Below are 21,829 nucleotides of genomic sequence, written 5' to 3' on the forward strand. Positions count from 1 at the left end.
AGGCCTCCATGCCTTCCAAATGTCTCTGTGACCCTTCAACCCTGCTCAGCTTCCACCAGCCAACTCTCCAGTTTAATTCTGTTGCTGTGATATAACAGTCCGACAAAAAGCGACTCATGAGGTGAAGGATGCATTTTCAGCTCTCTGTCACAGGCTACAGTTCCTCATTGCAGGGCATTGTGTAGGAGCAGCTCAAGGCAGCTGGGTACCTCACAAAGCCATGGTCGAAGCAAAGAGAGGTAACACACGCCGTAAACACTTCCTGCCCACCTAGCTCTCTCTGTCCTGACACGGGGAGAGCCTCAAACCCAGGAGCAACAGACCCACTTTTGGGCTAGATCTTCTCAGAGTCAAGGCAACCTGAAGCTTCAAGGCTGAGTGACACACGCCTGCTGGGAACCGTTTTCTTCTAAGTGTGGCCCCAGGAGAGGCGGGGCCTTGAAGAAGAAAGAAAAACTTTGGTGACATTACGGAAGCTTTTTTTTTTTTTTTTTAATGGAGCTAATATACTAAGTCTGATGGCAGGAGGAGTGTGGGAAGGAATGGGGAGAGGTATCTAAGGAATTTTGAAAGGGGTTTACATTTTGCAGGAAATTTATCGATGCCTCATATTAACAGTGAGACAATTGATAACACTCAAATATATAGAATGGAGATTTTCCTAAGTATTTCGCATCCGTTTGGTAAGCCTGCCTGTCTGTTAAGAGTGGAGGCTTTAAACTTTAGCTGGGTATATTGATTACGTTCTCAGAATTGTGACATGATACTTGGCAGAAGTGACATAAGGGAAGAAAGCTTTATGGTTTCAGAGGACTCTAGCCCGTCATGCCAGGGAAGGCCTGGTGACAACAGGCAGGTCTGTTTGTGACAGTGGGAGGAGAGGCTGGTGTCCTTCACATCAAGACTGACCACGAGTAGAGAGGGTGTAGGCAGAAGCCTGACCCTAGTTAACCTCTACCAGCGAGGTCCCACATCCCAGAGGGTCTGGAGCTTCCGGAAACAGTGCCACCAGCTGGTGGCCAAGTGCTCAAACACACCCAAACACCAACAATGGGTTATGACACCTATTTGTAATTGTGCACAAGTCAACACACATGTGCACAAAACAATCAAAAGAACATACTTCAGAGTTATTATAAAATAATCAGTGGGTTTTTGAATAACAGGATCATTGAAAATTACACTTTTGTGCTTATGAATTTCATCAGGATCATTAACATTGTGTAGCAAGCGTGCACCACATTTGTACAAACACAAAAACGCTGAGAAGAGGCTTTCAGAATCATTTGAAGAGACAGACATCTGGGGATGAGGGAGTGGCTATTCTCTCCCCTGCTTGCAAAACTCATTTCTGAGGGCAAAGGCATTTGACATGTGTTCTCATGAAATATAATTAACCTTTCCTTTTTTAGTTAATTTTATTTTTTATTGAAAATGAAGTAATTTTCATATAGTTTATTCTGATAATAGTTTCTCTTCCCTCAAATCTTCCCAGATCTTTCAGGCCCTTCCAACTCCATGCCTTCTTTCTCCCTCTTAAAAAACAAAACAAAACAAAACAAAACAAAAGACAAATAAATATGGATAAAACAAAATGAACAAACAGCAACAACAACAACAAAAATCTAAGAAAGAGCACAAAATCAAAAACCATGATATACAAGCAAAAGAGCAGTGAGTTAAAAACATTTTCCAAAAATAGCTTTGAGTTACTTTCATATTGGCTTTATGCTCTGGGCGTGGAGCGTTCCCTTTAGTGTAGCTGTCAATTGGAGATGACTCCAAGGTTGGGCTGGGAGCTTAGCCACCGTCTCAGCACTGGCTCGGGCCTGGCCCAGAGCTAGATCTGTGCAGGCCTTACGCACGTTGCCAGTCTCCGAGAGTTTGTACTTTGCTCATGCTGTCTTAGAGGCCTTAGCTTGCTTGGTGTCCTTCAGCCTCTCTTTTATGCTCTTTCTCCACCCCACCCCCAATTCCTCCAAGTTTCCTGAGTCCTGAAGAGAGGAATTTGGTGCAGACATTCATCTGTTGTGAGATAGTTAGGCTGTTTTCAAAATCTTGCCATTATAAATAGCATCAGTGAACATGGCTGAGCAAATGTCTCTGGAGTTGGAGGTAGCATCTTTTGGGTGTATGCCCAAGAGTGGTATAGCTGCATCTTGAGGTAGAGCTCTTGTGAGCCTTCTGAGTAACTGTCACACTGATTTCCACAGTGGCTGCCCAGACTTGTATCCAGCAGCAATAGATGTGTGTTCCTCTTAGCTCACATTCTCACCAGCATGAGGTGTCATCCATCTTATTGATCTTGGCCACTATGACTGGTGTAAGATGTAATCTCAAATAACCTGTTTTCTGCTGTCTATAACAGGGAATGCAAAAGAGGAATGTGATTAGCTCATAAAGCGCAGAGGCTGGAAGCTAGTGGTCCAAGCATGGCTGGGGATTAGTTCTCTTAAAGCCCCAGGCTCTTTCTGTTCTTCTATCATAAGGAAAAACTTCTTGGACTAAAATGTTGCTGGCATGGAATATAAAGGCTGTCAGAATCCTGTGCCCTATGGTTTCACATGTCACATACAGTGAGTAAGGCAAAGGAGCCTTCTCACTTTCCATTGAGTATTTGGAATACACTGTGTTCATTTCCTAGAGATTTCCTCACAGCCTACCGCAGGCTGGAAGGTTAAACAATAGACATCACTGCCCCTTAGGCTGAGTCTGCTGCAGCTATCTGGAGATGGCCAACTGCTCCTCATGCCCATTCACAATGCTCCCTCTATACGTGTCATCCTTTGTCTCCAACTTTCCCTTCTGTGGGAAATACCGAATCTGATCACCCATCCTAATGACATCATTTCTAACTCAAAAAGATCTCTATAAAGACCCATTTCATCAGGTCACATCCTGGGGCTCTGGGAATTAGGAATCTAACCTATCTGTTGAGGAGGGCACAAGGCAAATCATAACACATGCCCACCTTGAAGCCAGTCATTAGAACAGGTAGCTGCTGTGTGTGGCTAATACTGATGAGATTCGTTCTTCGGCACCAACACACAGCACAGGGAAAGGAAAGATGGTCATGCAGCAGACAACTCATCACATCTGTGCTGAACACCCATTGACTTCATTTGTGAGGACGCTGAAGATCAGAGAGGCCCACCAGCACACACAGACCACACAGCTAGTTAGAGCAAGCCTGTGTGCACCTCTTTGCACTGTGTTGCTGGCTTACCCATGTGCTCTCTTCATAGAAAACAGAGTTGAGCATCCTTTCCTCTTCTAAGGATTCTCTACCCAGGATGCCATGGGGAAGGAGAGACCCAGTAATTCCTCAGAAATCTTCCCTCCGTTCCCTTGTGTCAAAGGTTATTTGGGGTTTCCTTCTGGCTTTACTCACACCCGTCACTCCTTTGGTACCTCCTGGAGGTAGCCGAATGTTTTGAGGCAAAACTCAGAAGCAACCCAAGCCAATATTAGCTTTTAGTTCCCCCTGGGTGCAGAAAGCACAGATGATTGTGGTCCTGGCTGCAGTGACCTAATACACAGAGGGAGGGGAGATGGGGGGTGCGTGGAGGAGGACTGACCAAACTACAGTGTTCTGCCCACAGAACAGCCTGCAGCAAGAATGACTGAAATCAACTCACGTCAGACAGCCGGCCAAGCTCTTCTCAGGCGTGAAAATTTCAAATTCAGCTTCCCAGTATCCCCACATCACCCAGTCCAGCGTTCCTCCTCAACTCTCCCATCTTTGGGGTCACCAGTCTTAGGAAGTACGGAGGCACATGCCATCGCAATCCCCAGATGAGAACGGATGACTGGGAAACCAACCAGAAAGCCGCACAGCAACCAGCTGCCGGGCCTCTGTCTTTGCCAGTGCGGATACTTCTGCAAGCGTTGATTGAGTGGCGGGCTTGTCTCCTCCAGCCGGGTTTGGTAAAATCCATGGGGATTGGGTGTTAGCCTCAGGAAGTTCAACAGCTTCAGAGTATTTCTGTACATGGGATGGAGATTAGCTCTGTGGCAGAGCAATTCACCTGTATGTGCAAGGCTGTGGGCTCAGTCCCCAGCTCTACAAATCAAGACCTACATGTCTGAACATGAACATGGTTGTATGCTGTACTGTGTATATCAGCATAACATTACATATGCGTGTGTGTTACACATGCATATCAGTATGCATATTTCACATATAAGACTATCAAAGAAAGCATAAACTACTTGAATGACTTTCCCATGAAGAAATGAATCTCAGCCTTTATCTCCAGGGTCAGTCTTCCTTTCCTGACCCACCACACACACACACACACACACACACACACACACACACCCCACTGGCAGCATAACCAACAACTCCCCACTTTGGTTCTGTACCTCACCTCACCTAGGTGATGGAGGAAGGCCCCCTGCCCGACACACCTTCACTGTGGCCCCCTGCACACAGCCTCAAGTTGAGAGAGACTTGAGCTAGTCATCTTGGGTTGTGAGGACCTGACGTGGGATTTGGAAGGAAGAACATCCAACTCCTGGACTCAATGCAGATGATACTGGCTCTGAGGTGAGAGCTGCCTGAGACTGCAGCTTTCTGCAAATTTCCTGTAGGGATGAATCCTCATCAGAAGGCCACAGATGGGGGTGGAGAACAGCAGGGAACGCTTTCCTCCCTTGCCCCTAACATTTTCAGACCCGAGAAGACAAGGAGAGACTAGAAAAGTGGCAAAAGAGGGAGAACTGGGGATTAGGGTGAGGTAAAGAAAATCAGTCATACAAAGGGGAAAGTGCCATGCAAGTAAGAAGCATGGGCTGGTTTCCATGGTTACAGCAGCGATGGCCCCCAAAGCCTGTTTTCTTTTGCCCTTGCTTCCTCTTCAGATCATATCCGGCCCAGCTCTCACCTCCCATTAGTCACAGAGCTGCCAAGCAAAGAGAACAGCTGGTTTCCTCAATCAGTGATATCAGTGCAGCCTGGCACAGGGTTTGGCCTTTTCTTGTGCCTTCCAAAGGAGCCTACAGCATATAATGAGAGGTTTTATATAGAGGCAAAGAAGTGATGTCAGCCCTTCATGACCTCACACTTCCTCTGTTAACTGGTGTCTCTGACCCACTTCAGATTCCCTCATCACTGACATTTTTAATAAGAATTGTTTGGGGTCATTTAAAGGATGATCTTCTACAGGGAGATAATATCAAGGGCTTAGGCAATTTAAGAATCGGAAGGCAAAAAGAACTTACCTGACTTCCACGAATGCCATTCACTTTAATTTCAAAAGCTTACTGAGAGAGTACCTTGACATGTGGCATCTCTTTGTCCATGTCTGTGCAGTTTTGTGGGGGTATAGTGCTGAAATATGAGATCCTACTTTCTCTACACTCATCACAATTCATATCTAAGGTTATCGTCAACTCCTTGAAAGGCAGCTGAGCCAGGCTATCAGGTTGAAGCTCTTTGAGGTGGTGTGCGGAGACTGGTATCTCAGGGCCTAGGGCGTACGATGTAGGGTTTTCATTTAAGCTGCTTTTCAGTATCAAAATTCTAGCAGGAGATATAGCAGAGTGGAGGGAGAGCACTGCCTAAACTCACACACATGCCTTCATCATCATCTTCATCCCAGACACTCCAGGGGGTAAAAGCTAGAGGACCGAGATTTAGAATTCATGCTCAGCCCTAGCAGACAGCAGGCCTGCCTGGATTACTTTAGAACCTGTCTCAAGACAAAAGAAAAGTTAGATCAGCATCAACTGTAGGGTCTATTTGTTGATATCATCCCAAGACTAAAAGTTCATCTTCTGTCCACAGTCGACAGGCAAGAGGTTTGGCCAGCCAGAGTTGTTCTTTAAATCCCTAGATGATCCACACAGTGGTAACTGTCTCCCCAGACGACTGGGACCAGGAAGAGCTGGGGTGACCTTTTAAGTTTCCTGCTTTCATCCATTCATAATTCATTCAATATACTCTGCTTGTGTGTCTACACTTTGTTTCCTAAAATTAACCATGGTCTCTAGGTCAGACCATGGTTTTGCTTGTTTTCTGTTGGTCAGGAATTTTGGGGTTCATGAGTTGGTATCTTCAGCCGCAGAGCTTTCATGAGGCAGAAGTCACCACCGAGCCTTTCTTTGAGCATCTGGTGGTCCTCTGGGAAACGGCTGTTTCCCACCAAATCCCAGGAGTATAGATGCCTCAGATGCACCACTTTCACCTGACTAAGGAGCCACAGCTGAGGTCATCCCAGCGCATACTGCGAGCACCGAGTAGGGCAATGAGGACACAACCTCTCGGACTTAAGCCTTTCGCCTCACATACTAGCAATGACTCTGACCTGTGCAGAGATAGTCAGTGAGCCTTGGACCCGAGAGCCCGTGAACACCAGGAGGAGGGAGATCGAGCCCCTGGATCCACAGTGGAGTACCTTAAACCCGCATGAAATCTGTTGTGTGGGTTCCTGCCATGGTTGTCCACCTCTAATACACGACTAGTGCCGTCTCAGTGACAAAGCATGGATGTCGGGAGTAAGCAAAAAGCCCCCTGGACGCCACGTGTAGGAATGCCGTTTTCTTGGAAGCCCTCCTCCCGGAGGAGGTATAACTCGTTGGAAGGTTGCTCTGGCTCCATCACAGAGTTGAGTAACGTGACAAGGATCAACGTCTGTGACCCACTATGGGCCGATGCAGCAACAGCCCCGGCTGCTCTGTCACGGCAGCAGAGTCCCAGGGCTCGCTTGTTAGGACACGGAGCTGACGAGTTCTGGACACTCGCCCAGTTCTAGTGTACTGTCAGAGGGTTCCCTCTTTCCTTATACGCTGACATCTCAGATACCTTCTTACAGAATTTTTGACAAACTTGCCAGTACTAACTAAACGCAGGACAGTTAAAGAAGTCACACGCCCACTGACTCTTCCACAGTTGAGCCTATCATCCAAACCCAACTAGTAACAGGAATAAAATGAACACACTTCCAGAAAGTGGGAAGAAGAATCAGTACAGGAGAGGAGTTTAGAGCGGGGGAGGATTGAAGCTGGGGAAGGGGCGTCCGCAGAATTCACCCCGTTGATCTTAACAGATCCCAGGCTGTGCTCACCCTGTCCCAAGCTCCGCCTTCACAGAAAACAGCTCCTAGCTGTGGAAAACAAGAGCCTGCCAGCCGGGAGCTCGAATTAAACCTCATGTTTTTACCTTCTTTAAATGTGTGTGTTTGTGTACATATGTGGGGCCAGAGGGCCATCTCAGTGTCACTCATTCCTCAGGCACCATCCATCTTCAGAGGGTGTGTGTGTGTGTGTGTGTGGGTGTGCGTGCGTGTGTATGTTAACAGGCTCTCACTGGATTGGAGCTCACGAGTAGGTTAGGCTGGCAACCCTGTGCACTGTGCCTGTTTCTGTTTTACCAATGCTGGGGTTGCAAGCACATGCCTGAACCCTGTTTAACATGGATTCTAGGGCTCAAACTTGGGTGCTCATGCTTGCTTGGCAATTGCACTATTGACTGACTAACCCATCTCCCAGGCTCAGAGTTTTGTGTGTAACAAACGTAGCCCTTCGGCCTCTATTCTTACTTTTTTACTGTGAGAGTAAATCCAAGGTGGTGGAGGGGAGGAGGCTTTTGTTTTTACTTCAATTCGAGGAAAGGGTGGTGAAGGAAGGTGTGGTGGAGTGACCTCATACTTACCTTAACACCGCCCCCAGAAGCGCTGAGCTCAATGATTAGCTCCACACAGGCACACACCCAGGCTGGTTTATCTCCCATGGGCAGAGCAGCCGGGGCTGAGCCTCAGCCCTTTGCAGCTGGCTCAGCAACACAGCAGGGAAGGTTGGAGCAATGGGGTCCTTCTTGCCATTGTTGTTGCTGAAGCCTCTTCCTGCAAGGAGTTCCCAGGGTCACATCCTGCAGGGATGTTAGCTCAGCACAGCTTGATCTAAATATTTAAAGGCACCTGTGCCTTTACCCAATACATCAGTTACTCAGCGCACTGGGGAAGTTTTGTTGTTGTGGTTGGGTTTGGTTTGGGTTGATTTGGGTTTTTTTGTTTTGTTATTTTTTACTTATTTTTATGTATTTATTTTTGAGTCAGGGTTTCTCCGTGTTGCCTTAGCTCTCCTGGACTCACTTTGTAGACCAGGCTGGCCTCAAACTCTGCCTCTGCCTCCCAAGTGCTGGGATTACAGGCATGTGCCAAGGCCCTCACCTCAGTCTAAATTGTGCACACAGAAGTGCTATTATCGGCAAATGGATCATTCCTAACTGGTTGGCTAAGGACAGTGCAGAAGGGCCCTCTTCCTGGCTCGTTTCACTGAACTGGATTTGATAAGGCCATTGTCATTCAAGCACATGGACAAGTACTGGACGTATTCACCCGCACCCTTCTGCCTCCTTTCTCAACCTCCCCGTAGACAGTGTCATAGTCATATTGCATTTGTGTTGTTTATGTATCCGAGTTTATTCCTGGCCAAATGAAGCACCTGTCCGGATGGGAGAACCATCCTCCTTGGTCTTGATCCTGGGCACTGCAGGATCCTCTCAAAGGACATTTCGTTCAGGGCTCTTGATTCCCAGAAGATTTCTAGGTTCTAACTTTCCTACCCCATCTCCACTGCACACTTCCTCTTAGAGTCTGCCTGCCACTCAGCTTTTGTCACACCAGCCTGCTTCTACCCTGCAGTGCAGCAGCCAAATGACCAGCCAGACCCCAGCTTCTCTGGTAGAGCGAGTGGAGGGACAGCCTGGCAAGTCATAGCTCACTCTGGGAAGCCACCTGCTGCCCTCCGACACTCTCGCTCAACCTCCCAGATTTGCCACTGCCCAAATCTGGTCTGATGCCTCCTCCGATGCCTTTCAGCAGACACCAGAGCTGCATAGCTTGCATTTATGTCTCCCACCTCGGATATACAGTAGAGGTAGTTGCTGGTCAAAAGATCAGGTTTCGCACCTCACTCACTCCCAAACTGTCCCCCTTAGGCCTTCGTCTCCACTCCAGAACTGGAGCTCCTTAGAGCATTTTCTTTATCATGAGGGGCTTCACCTGCTGAATTTTGCCCTGTAGCTAAAAATCCTATTATTGACTGTCTTCAACAAATAACTTCAATGTGGCAGTTTTCCAGAAAGGAACCCAAACTGACTAAAGTTTATAGAGCTAGAATTGAGTGGATTCAGGAGTAGGAGAGAAAGAAACACAGTAGGGTGCTGGACTCTATACAAGTGTACTTACTAGACACAGCGTTGTGTTTGCAAAATCCACTGTACAGGTTTGTCCATCAATACAACTTGAGGTGTTGAGTTCCTCCAACCCTGGGACTCTGGCACCCAGGCCTGATGGCTCTTTGCTGAGCACCTCACCGCAAACAACTTTCAATCAATGTAAACTCCCTCTTCTGCAAGATAATAATAATAATAAGTCTCAGGACAGTGCATCCTTGCCCTACACACAGAAGGCAGAGTTCTGGAGTTGGATGAACTCTGTTCAGAAAACTAGATCCTTTTTGAAAGTTGTACTGAGCTTTCCTAGGAGTGTAGAGCTTGCTCTGGGTCCCATGTGCGACAGGAGTTAGCAGTCAGGTTAGATGTCCTGAGCATCTTAATGATGTCCCAATAGGAAACCCAGGTTTCTGTTCTGTACTAGACCCTTCAGACCCGTCCCTGTTCATGGACCACTGTTGAGAAGTGGCTGGTTCTAAATGACACTTCAGAACCTTTTTGTTCTGTGTGTGATTGTTTATTAATTCACATGCATGCTTGTAATCCACTCTAGTGACTTAAACCCTCCTCCACGCTAGACTGAGCTTTCAAAAGCCATTTTTACCCCTTTTAAAGGTGGCAGGAAGGGTCAAGGTCACAGGAGTTAGTCCGATCTTAAAGGTTTTGTGCCCAGTGGAAATAAAATATTTCCTTTCATCTCTCCCAGTCAGCTCAGAAGGGCACCCCTGCTCCCCAGGTTTCTGTTCAATATTCCAGTTGGCTCTTTTTATATACACAGTAAATGGAGGAAATTTGCAAGGACAACCGTTGGAAGCAAATGACAAGTTTAGCCAACTAAAGTTTGCATTTATATAGACAACAGACAAAAGACAGATCTGGAAAATACAGAAACAGGAGCATGGTGGGCAGTGTCCAGATCCAAGAATGACTGACTTGAGACATAGGGTGTGGAGGCTGGGACAGAGGGTTGGGGAGGGATCCCCTGGGACTAACTGCAGGTGAGACAATGTTTCTCCTGCCTAGAGGAAGATGCCCCACAAAGTGGCTGAAAATGGCCTAGAAAGGATGTGGGCTTGTGCTTATGAATATTTAATTTGCAGCTTTTAATGGTCTGTTTTTTTAAAAAACAATCTTATTTAAAAATAATTCTGACTTTGCTCTCTCAACAAACATAAAAGGAGGCAAAATAATGCTGAGAAAGCATCTCCTGTGGCCTCCTCGCTTTATCAGTCTTTACGTCCAGACTCGTGGCTCTCTGGGTAGACTTGAGGTTAGGAAGACGCTTAAGTACTTCATCCTTCCTCACACCCTCCCTCGGTTCCCGTCCTTCGCAGAGCCCACGCCTTTTACTGGAAGAATGTCTGAGTGATTAATTACCATATAAGACCAGGCTAAGTCACGGATCCTGGGAGTCCCTCCAGGAGGCGTGAACACAGGCATGGGACAGAGTTAACCTACTTGCTAGCATAGTGACTTGTGGGCATGCTCAGGGTCACAGGAGGGGTGACAGAGAGAGGAACAATCACCACCTCTGAAGTAAGGTGCAGATACAATCAACAATGAAGAAAGGACAGCGTTTGTCCCTGCCTTGTGTGACCTTGCCCTGACTGAGCCTCAGTAAATCAACAAATATGATCCTTTATCAGTTATGAATTATCTCTGGGGTATGCTGTCATATTTTCAGGACCCTGGTCTGAAAAATTAAAAAGTAAGCAACACAGATGAGACCTGTATTCGTAGTCTGTTCAGACACTAGACTAAACGAAAAGTAGAAAATGGCGTGAGCACAGCAGCCAGGATTGTCCATCTTCTGTGACATTGCCTGATGAACTGCATTCCTCGCACACTGACTACTTCAGTGTCCGTGCATCCTGCTCTTCTACTGTCTGTCTCTATCCTGTGTGTCATGGTTTAAACAGGACATGTCCCTCGCAGGCTTGTGTATTGAACACTTGGTTCCCATTTGATGGCTTGGAAGGTTCTGGAACCTGTAAGAGGTAGGGCTTAGCTAGAGGAAGTAGTCCCTGTGGGTGGATCCTTGGCAGTACTTTGTCCCTAGTCTCTTCCCTTTTGTCATCTGCTCTCTGTGTCTGGCTGCCATAATGTCTTGCTCAGGTACACAGGGCCAAGCAACTACGATCTGAACCCTCTGAGATCATGGACCAAAACCAAACAAACAGACAAACAAGCAACAAAAACCAGTCCTCTTCGTCTTTGTCAGGCATTATAAAAGTATCCAATACATTCCTAAACTGACAAATGCCAACTTGTGGCCCCTCTGCTCAGTTTTCTGTGGTGTCACCCTGCTTTCTGGAGCTTCATTCCCCTTGGAACAATTCTAGGTAAGGCTCCAAATCACCTATTGATATGGCATCTTGATCCACCTCTCCCCTTCATAGCCTCCTTCCTCTGAGGACATTGTCCAGAGCAGTTTCCTATACACTCTGTGTTTTCTGGCCTCGTGCCTCTGGGCCAGCACACCTCTGCTATTTGGACCAAAGGTCAGCACACGTCTGTCTCCAGAGCCAGATGGTAAATATTTGATGCTTTTAGGGGCACACAATCTCTGTTGCCACAACTCAACTCACAGAAGCAGCCATAGGCAGTATATAAACAAACACTTCTGGCTGTGTTCCAAAAAGAGACTGCTTCACACAAATCGACACTGGACTTTTACCTCACACTGTGAAATGTTATTCATCTCTTGATATTTAGGATCACTTAAAGATGTAAAAACTAGCTGGGTGGTGGCAGCAGCGCACACCTTTAATCCAGCACCCAGGAGGCAGAAGCAGGTGGATCTCTGAGTTTGAGGCCAGCCTGGTCTACAGAGCTAGTTCCAGGACAGCTAGGGCTACACAGAGAAATCCTGTCTCAAAAATCAAACAGACAAAACCAAAACCACCACCACCAACAAAAAGTAAAAACTAATTGTAGCTTGTGGCTTTTATAGAACATTGAACTGGGCTTATGGATATGGCTGATTTGAACTATGGCTAGTCCTTCACAGTCTCCTCCTCAAATGTGTCCCTTTCTGGAAACGTCACTGTGATTAGCCACAAGGGTGGAGTCCTCATGAATGGGGCGAGTATCACGAAGGAGGCCACTGAGAGCTGCTGCGTCCTTGCTCATCCCCCTCAGCTGCCCTGTCCCAGCCAGGCCCCTGAGAGCTGCTGCGTCCTTGCTCACCCCCTCAGCTGCCCTGTCCCAGCCGCTATGTGCAGATGCAGGTCCAAAGAGCAGTCTCTCTCCAGATGTGCCTTAACCCTGACTTTCCCAGGTTTCACGACAGTAAGAAGTGAATTTCAGCTCTGCCTAAGGCGCACTATTTTCGGAATGGTGTCCCCCAGTGAGCTTCAACTGCATGAAATGATTCTTGAAACGTGATCAGTTGGAGAGGGGAATGGGGGTATGAGAGGAAGAGAGTACCTTTCCCAGGTTCTAATTAGAGCCAAGGATGACACTCCTGACTCATAACAACCAGCCCTTGCCCAGGGCCCTGAATTTTTCTAGTAGGCATCATCCTCCATCCGATTCCCCTCCATGGTTCCCCTCCATGGACCACCCAGCCTGGGCTAAGCACACACTTAACTCCTGCTATAGGAAGGTTGGCAATGGGTACACTGCCATTGGTACCCATATGACTGACTCCAGCAGGGAGTAAAGACAGCCCACAGGTTCCCAGGAGTCACAGCGAACACACACACACAGCGTTAGGCAGCGTAGCAGATCACACTGCATTCCTACCGGTGCAGATAAGCAAAAGCGGACAGTGGTCTGAACAGTGGGAAGACACAAACAGTGAGACAGTGAGGCATAAAAGGTGGCAAGGGAGCGCTTACCAAGACAGCAGGTATGGGACACGCCTGACTTAATAACTCAAGAGCCTGGACAGGTACACAGCACAAGGAAGATGCAGACGGACACGTGGGCTATGGCCAGCCTCATCGGGTTTGTCACCTCTGACTCTTGGGTGACACTTGGCAGGTTGTTTCATCCCTCTCTGCCTTGGTGCCCAATTAGTAAACGAGTGGTAACAGCAGTTATTATCATACAAGTGTGCGTGAGACAGATTAATTCATTTGAATGATGTGGAATAGTACCTGAAATGTGGTTAGAATCAGACTATCACCATCACTACCACCATCACCTCCACCCTCCACCGCCACCGCCACCGCCACCGCCACCACCACCACCACCACCACCGTCATTACTACCATCCTCCACCATCACCACCACCACCATCATTACTACCATCATCCTCCACCTCCACCACCCTCCACCATTAAGAATCTACAAGTTGGTAAGATCTAAGGGGACTTTTATATTGTCAGGTCAGCACTTAGTAAACGCTTGTTAAGCTGCTCTAATGGACTTCAAGCTGAAAATGGGCCCTCCCCGTGGAGTCTCCACTCTTCACAGGGAGATCAGGTTGACTTCAGGTGAACCCACGACCAAACACTTCCTTCTACTAAACTGGCACTCCTCCAGATTTAAATCCTGACTATAACCTGAAATACGGTTAACGTATTGAAACACTCCAAGACTTGATCTGCTCACCTGTGAGTGTCAGTGACCTCCCAGCTAAGGTCTGTGTAAAAATGTAAATGAATAGCACTCTACTTAAGGGAGCTCTTCTCAAAAAGACAAATCAGTCTTGAGCTCCGGGCACAGACAGATCCGTGCAGCTCATTTTGCAGTGGACAGCAATCAATAGAGAGACACATAATAGGTCAAAGTTCTGAGAATAGGAGACTCTGTGCTTAGCCCCAAATAGAATATCTGTGTTAACCTCTCCTCCAATAGGCTCAAGGAACATGGCAGAAGAGGGGAGACTGGGGAAGAGTGCTTTGGAATGCTGTCTTGGGGACCTGACATGGCTGTTAGAGTCATGACACCAACACAGCTGTGCTTGGCTACACCAGATCCACACCAGATCAAGCTAGGCACTGTCCTGGCATGGGTGGGGCGGTGATCACCGGGCCCCACCCCATACTCAGGAGACCTTGGCGGTAGATAGCTGCTGCGGGAGAGAGAATCATTCTACCTGGAGAATATGGCCAGTGGTAGGTTCCCCGTGCTCACGTGGACGGCCCACACCCACGCACATAAGGGAAGCACTAGCTGGGCTTGAGGGTTGCCCAAAATCAACAAATAAAAAGTAAGTAACAGACCTGAAGCTGGGGAGTATATGTTGGGGGAGCATGTAAGGAAAATTGGAGTAAGAAAATGGTGCGTGTGAGTGTGTGTGCATAGATGAAAGTTTCAAAAATAGTGACAAATTTTTAAGTAGAACAACCTTGCTTCGGTACTTAACAGTCCACTTGAAGAGATTTAAGGAGATAGCCCTGGGCATGTCTGCGAGGATGTTTTCAGAGATTAGCTGAGGTAGGGGAGAGCCATCCTCAGAGGAGGTGACAGCTACCAGTGAGTGTCCGGTGAGTGTGCCTGTTGCTACTGCTTCTGTGTCTCTCTCTCCTCAGAGCCTCCATGTTGTTGGTTTTGTCACATGACTGAGCAGACGGTCCCGGCAACCTTCAGAGCTTTTGCTGAACTGGGACTCTGAGGCATCTGGCTTCACTGAACGAACAGCTACTGGGTCCCCAGTTTTTCCATCATATAGACAGAAAACACTGGACTACCCGGCCCCTTTTATGTAAGCCAATCTCATGAATCCATTTCTAATGTATGTACATTTTATTGGTTCTCCTTTTTTATAGAACCTACCTAATACGTTTGCTAAGGTAAAGTGCGTGTTAGCAAACTTCACCTAATGAAGTGACAAAATTTTTATGAACATTAAAAAAGACAGACAGTGAATCCACTCAGGTCAGCGCTTCTCAGCCTGTGGACTGTGACCCCCAGCAGACTGTGGAAAACAGATATGTATGTTGCTCTTTGCACCAGTAGCAAAATTACAGTTATGAAGCAGCAACAAAAATCATTTGATGATTTTGGGGGTCACCACAGCATGAGGAACTATATTAAGGGTCACGGCTCTAGGAAGGTTGAAAACCACTGATTTGTGTGGAAGAGGTTTCTAACCAAAGGAATAGGAAGGACCAAGGAGACCACTTTGCTGCCTTTGCTGACCTTGGACCTGGGACAGGATAATAGAGCACACAGACAGACTATGGTAGCAGTCCCCACAGAAAAAACTGCTCCTGATCTTAGTGGCTTAAACCAACAGTAGCCCTTTATTGTCTCTCACTGTTTTTGTGGATCAGGAATTTAGGGGAGACCGGACTGAGTAGTTTTGGGATGGCGTCTCCTGGTGTAGGCTGAAGATCACTCAGGGTGTAGCCATCTGCAGCTCTGACTGGCATTGGGGAACAATTCCAAGATGACGTATTTGCATGACTGGCGGGATTGGTGCTGGCTGCTGGAAAGATATTTCATTCCCTGATGTGTGGACCTTTTCTCTGGAGAGTTCTGTACCTCCACAGTGTGGCTGCTGGGTCCCTCAAAAGCAAGTCAGCTAAGAGCAATGAAGCCACAAAGATGTCTTTGACCTGTTTCAGAATATCTTCCTGGCTACACCGTCAGCCATCTTCAGAAGAAGACACCTGGGGTGAATGTCAGGAGGCAGAGGTCACGGCGTGTCCACATCAACAAAAGACCTGAGCAGATGAATGTTCAAGATGGCTGCCACAGAAACAGAGGACCTAGTGCAGAGGTTCTCAACCTTCTAGTGCTGCGACCCTTTCATACAGCTTCTTGTGTTGTGGGGATGCCTCAACCATCAACTTATTTTTGTTGATACTTCATAACTGTAATTCTCCCACTATCATGAATTGTAGTGTAAACATCTGTGTGCTCCTATCATCTTAGGCGGCTCTTGTGAAAGGGTCATTCGACTGCCCACCAGGGGCTGCAACCCACAGGTTAAGAGACACTGACATAGAGCTATTTTCATAAGGAGGAATTTGAATCACCTTGAAAAAAAAATCTGCTTTCCTGAAAAAATTTCCTTGGTCAAGGTCTCCTGTAAGAGTCCTTAGATCAGACACAAACTGGACAGGGAAAGTTGTTTCCTAGGCTAGCATGTTCTAGGTCCTATCTGGGTGTGTGTGAGGAGACAGGTCCTGTTGAAGGATTTCGTCAGAGAGCAGAACAGGGCACTTCCTGCCCTTAACCTACAGCATTTTAGCTTCCTGTTTCTTTATTGTGTAGTAGAGGCCAGAACACTCTAACTGATGCCCAGGCTCTTCTGCATGGTTCTTGATGTCTAGTTCTCACACACACACACACACACACATATACATACATATATATATATATATATATATATGCATAAACAACGTACCGCCTGTTGTGTGAGGCAGCTAAGTGGACTCTGGGTTGAACGACCCTTTCACCAGGTTCACATGCCAGATCTCCTGTATATCAGCTATGTACATTAGGATTCATAACAGTAGCAAAATTGCAGTTACAAAGTTTTAGTGATAATTTTAGTTCAAACAAACAAACAAACAAACAAACAGTTACACTATGTGAGTATGTTTTTTGTTTTAATCCGAGGTAGGCTATGGGGCTGCTTCAGATTGTCCAAAGCCATGAATGACGATTGTCACGTGCTCTAGGAGGGGGCATGATTTTTGCCAGCTGCAGATAGCTTCATTCTGGGGACGCTCTGTCTCCTAGGAGATGCACATTGCAGTGTGATGAAGGTGGTGGCTACACCTACACCGTGCCAATCTATGAACATCCGGGGTATTGTGACCATATCCATCATTACTTCCTATGGCTACTGTCAACAATAAATCATGAAAGTCTCTACCACCTTGAGATTTAATTTAATTATTACAAAACTGAATCCATGTCTACTTTCTCTAATATTTGTGTTACCTTTTAGGATATGTAATTTGACAATTAAGAGTGCCATGCCAGAGGGTTTTTTTTTTTTTTTTTTCATAGTATCTAGGTCAAAAGAACAGGCAGGAGGAAGGTAGGGCATAAAGACAAAAGGTGAATAAAGGTTATAAAAATGTTGTACTAGTGTTTAAAAATTGATCCCACATATTCAAAAATTAAAGACATCCCATCGAGTTAACAGTTATCAAGACACCACAAGGTTCTTTTTATGTCCCAGAGAATGGGCCTGTTAAAAATAAAACCTTTAGCCGTATAGTTCTAAACTTAAGGTCATGTCCAGAGACTGCAGTAACACAGCCAGAAATAGCTCCTACAGTCCTGTTGACACAATCGAAGGCTGTTTATCAAACCCCATTAAAAAACAACCTAGCTCACACCCTTGCTTTGTAATTCAGCCTCTATTCTTTTTGTCCTTCCACTGAGGAAACCAAGCGCCACAAAGAAACTGGAGAACGGATCCATGGGTCTACTCACCCCGCTCACCTCCCACCTTGGATGTGTGGTCCTGTCTTCACCACAGCACCCTGGGGCTACCACCACCCCAAGAGACTGGGGAGAGGGTGCTGGGGTGCACTCATATACGCATGTCTATCAAGGACAGGTCAAGCCCAGATGTGCATCTGCCATCTTGGTGTCCAGAAGACTCTCCCGGGGTCCTGGGACTGCTGGGTGGGCTAAGCTGGCTGGCCAGTGAGCCGGGGATCCACTCATGCCCTAGTGGGATTTCCTTATGCCTCATGAGACCCCCAAATGCCAACCTTTCATGGACAACCACAGGGACCCAGGGACCCAGTGCCCCTGATTTCTGGCTTTCCCCGGACTTCAAAACCTCCATTGGTTCCCAGGTCACAGTTCTACAGGACAGGACCCCTGCTGGCCATATCATGTGAGGACTAAATAAATCTATTCTCTCCCTTTACTTTCCTTTGTTGTGTCTGAGCTTGTCTGTCTCGAAGCCCTACTCAACTTCTTCCCTGCCGTCTTCTGCGTGGCTGCTTGTGGAGACCAGAGATGGGCTGGGAGGCAGCCCATGGGAAATGACCTGTGTCATAGTCTCCCTAAGCTGCCTGCTCTTGCAGATACAGGCCCTGACAATAAATCTTTTTCTTTAGTGTTTTTGAAAGAAAAATCTCAAAGATGGGTAAATAAAGTAATTGTAGACTTTCGGGATGTCTCAGTGACCTGCTGCCAAGAGTTCTATTCTTGGAACCCCACATGGTGGAAAAGAGAGAGAACTGACTGCCAAAAGTGGTCCTGACCTTCATACGTGTATCTTCACAAATAATATAAACAAATAAATAAAAATATTAAAAAAGTTTTTAAAGCAAGTAGTTGTTTCTTTGGGGTCTTGGGATATTTCCTTTTCCTGGAATCTTCACCAAAGCTAGAAAATGCATTGCAAAGGAAAATGAATGACATCTCTAAGAGAGATGGAAAATTTATTTGCTACTCAAGAATTTCCTGTATATTAAAGATGAGTAATCTTTCCTATGTCTCTCTATCTGTATGAAAGAAAAGAGGCCCTGGGCGCTGATGTAACTGTATGAAAGACTAAAGAATGTGTGACAGAAGGAATCGTCAAAATATTTGAACAGAAAACAAAGAGAAGCGGCCCTTTCCTCTGGCTCCGGTGACTGAACAGTTGGCTTGGATGACTAACTGTAACACATCTGTATTTACATGATCTGCAGGACATGAACTGCCAACACATGGGAAAGCTCTAGGAGAAAATAACAGTCAACTAAGCCCCTTTAAGTATCTGATGAGGTCACCTAGCAAGACTCATTGTCCGGCTTGTCCACAGTCTGGCTCACATCTGGCAAGACTGTGCCATCTAGCGGTTGCACGGCAGCTCGGACTGCCCTGGGAGGGGTGCTTTCCTTCTGTTTCCCCTGAAGACTGACTCGCGTGGCTGCTCTCAAGTTTCTTGGCTTAAGCACAGAGGGGGCCCTCAGGAGCATCACATAGATGCAAGATTTCAAACCGTTGATGTGTCGTGCCCAAGTGTCTGCTCCATGCCCCAAGGTGTAACGTGGCCGTGCACCAAACACGTGGCAGCTCCAAAGCCCCCTAGGCTCAGCGGCTGCCCTCTAGGTGCTTGCTTGCTGAGTGGACATTTGCTGCCAGTGTCTCTCCTTGTTAGCAGTGCAGATGCTAGGATGGGTGAGTTCTCACACAAGGGCACGCAGGAGAATTCCCCACCTCCCTCGCTATCCTTCAAGAAGGCAGAGACCACACCCATCACCCTGGCACCGAACTTCACAACTGAATGTCTAGTGATGCTTCTCTCTCTCTCCCTTGGTCTAGTTGGAACCATCCCACACCCTGGTCTTCGAGCAGGTCTGTGCAGGTCCCTGCTCAGCCATCTCCATTCTCAATCAAGATGGGAACTCCCAGCACTAGGTAGGCAGAGGCAGGCAGACCTCTGTGAGTTCGAGGCCGCCTGGTCTACAAAGCGAGTTCCAGGACAGACAGGGCTACACAGAGAAACCCTGTCTCACACACAAAAAGGGAAGAGTTGGAAGAGTTGCAGTGCATCTTACAAGTTGCTTTGAAACAACTGCTCCTCCAGGAAGATCCATAGAAACATCAGTGCAAAGAATAGTGCAGTAACTAATCTATAATAACTGTAAGTAATAGTGAAATGATTGAGCTGGGAAGAAAGCTTGGCTTCACCAAATCCCTTAAGGGTAGAACACCCCCATGACATTGTTCTTGGTGATGCTTTTTCCTAATAATACACACGCCACAGACTAAAACTGCTGCTTTAACGCGTACAGCAGCATAATTTTAGCATAGTCACAAATCCTTGAGATTATCAGCTCAGATTAATTCTAGAATAGTGCCACTGCCTCAGAAGAAATTCTGTGTCTACAGTAGCCACGCCCCATTAACCCCTTTCTGCTGCAGACCCTGGCCACCGCAAGTATACTTTCTGTCCCTGTGGACTTGCCCATCCTGACATTTCATGTGAATGGAACCAAAGAGCAGCAAAGCAGAAATCCTGGCTTCCCTTATTGGCATTGTATTATAAGCCACGTGTCTGGTAGCATTTTAATTATTTATTTTTCCAGTGGCCCAACAATTTCTCATGGGAAAGCTGTACTACGTGTTGACTAAATGTCCTTCGTAGATGGACCTTGGGGTTGTTTCCATTTCTTAACTCTTTTGAATAATCCAGCCATATATATTGATCTGAAGTTTTTGTATAAACATGGCTTCGATGCTTTCGGGTATATAGCTGGGAAAGAATTACAGGGTCACTTGGTAATTACACGTTTAAGTGTGTTATATTCCACAGTGACTGTATCACTTTGTTTCAAAAGTTAGGAGAAAGGTGCTCAGTGGTAGAATACGTGCTGATGTGTAAGGGTCCAGGTTGCGATCTCCAGCAACACAGACATACAAAGACAGACAGACAGACACACAAGAGCACTCGTTATTTAACTAATGTATTCCATCCGCTTTACATTCTGGCCAGGAATGTGTAAAGGGCCTGTCTTGCTTTCTTTTCTGTTGCTATGATGAGACCCCAAAGTGTTTGGACCTGTGTTTTCAGAAGGTTAGAGTCCATACGGTAAAGTACGGCAGAAGGACCAGCTTACAGCTCAAACCACCAAGTAGGTGTAGAGCATGCTGGGAACAGAGGGGGTGTTTTGAAGCCCTCTCGTCTTCTCCCCAGGACTCACCTTCTCCAACAAGGCCAACCTTTTAATCCTCCCCAAACAGTCCAGCAACTAGAAGGATTCAAATGTTCCAGCCTTTGGGCCATTCTCTTTCAAACCACCACAAGCCCAAGATCTTTGGATCATATAACCAGTATATTTTTTTAAGGCATTATTACAGACATCTTAATATTATGAAGTGGTCACTGGTTCTATTTACTTTTGAGTCAGGGTCTTTTTACATTGCCTTGGCTGGTACGGAACTTACTATGTAGGCCTCAAATTCAAAGGAGTCTCCCTGCCTCTGCCTCCAGAATACTAGGATTAAAAGTATGGACCTCCCTAGCTGGCTATTTTTTGCTTTTGTTTTAGATTTATCTTATTCTTTTTTAAGTGTCCCATCTAAGTACTAATCAGGGTGGGCCTGCCCTGGCTTCCAAGATCAGAGAACTTTGTGTGTCTTCAGGTCTTCAGAGTTGTGTGCCTAGACGCTATTGTTATTGCATGAGCGTGTGTGTGCATGCACACAAGGGAGAATGCAGACGTGTGTGTTGGTGTCCACAAAGTCCAGAAACAGCATTAGATCCCCTGGTGCTGGAGTTGCAGGGTTCTTGGCCCCCAGCTCTGGTCCTCTGCAAGAGCAGCAAGTGCTCTTGGCTGCTGAGCTAGCTCTCCATCTGCTTTGGCTTCGTTTTCAATAACAGTATTAATGGGAAATAAGGAGATGGCCATCTGGGCATGGAGAGCATATCTATATATTAAAGCTAACCACAGGTTTCGCCTTAGCCAGCCCACAGGAGAGTAATCACAGCTCTGTGCCCTTCATGCCACGCTGCCAGGGTGCTGGAGAGAACCACAGCCTTGGAGCCAGCATTGTCTTGGAAGTTCCTCCCACTAGTGTAACCACACATTGCTGACAGTCATGGCAGGAATCCATCCTTCTCTAGGGAGCTATCCTTTGTAAGACTTAACCATTTTCTTTGTAACTTTTAGAAGGTTGCTGTCTTACAGCTTTTTATAAAGTTTGAGATCACATTACAAACCTTAAAGTAATGTCAAGTTACCTACCACAACTGGGTCCTCGTTTCTTCTCTCTTTTAAGCAAACATCT

At 46.6% G+C, this 21,829-nt stretch overlaps 1 long non-coding RNA gene across 2 annotated transcripts; it reads right to left on the minus strand.

Annotated features, from left to right (window-relative positions):
• Positions 1-1,475: 1,475 nt before the first annotated feature.
• LOC132649453 (uncharacterized) lies at positions 1,476-5,808 on the minus strand. Of its 2 annotated transcripts, XR_009587896.1 has the most exons (4): positions 4,887-5,808; positions 4,411-4,587; positions 3,639-3,985; positions 1,476-2,359 (listed from the first exon to the last, which is right to left on the minus strand). It is a non-coding gene; the product is annotated as an uncharacterized LOC132649453 (long non-coding RNA). The 2 variants fall into 2 exon arrangements; XR_009587895.1 differs by having other exon boundaries at positions 3,639-4,587.
• Between the last annotated feature and the right edge of the window lie 16,021 nt (positions 5,809-21,829).

Source organism: Meriones unguiculatus, chromosome 20 (genome assembly GCF_030254825.1).
Source record: "Meriones unguiculatus strain TT.TT164.6M chromosome 20, Bangor_MerUng_6.1, whole genome shotgun sequence".
In the NCBI taxonomy this organism is placed as follows: Eukaryota; Metazoa; Chordata; class Mammalia; order Rodentia; family Muridae; genus Meriones; species Meriones unguiculatus.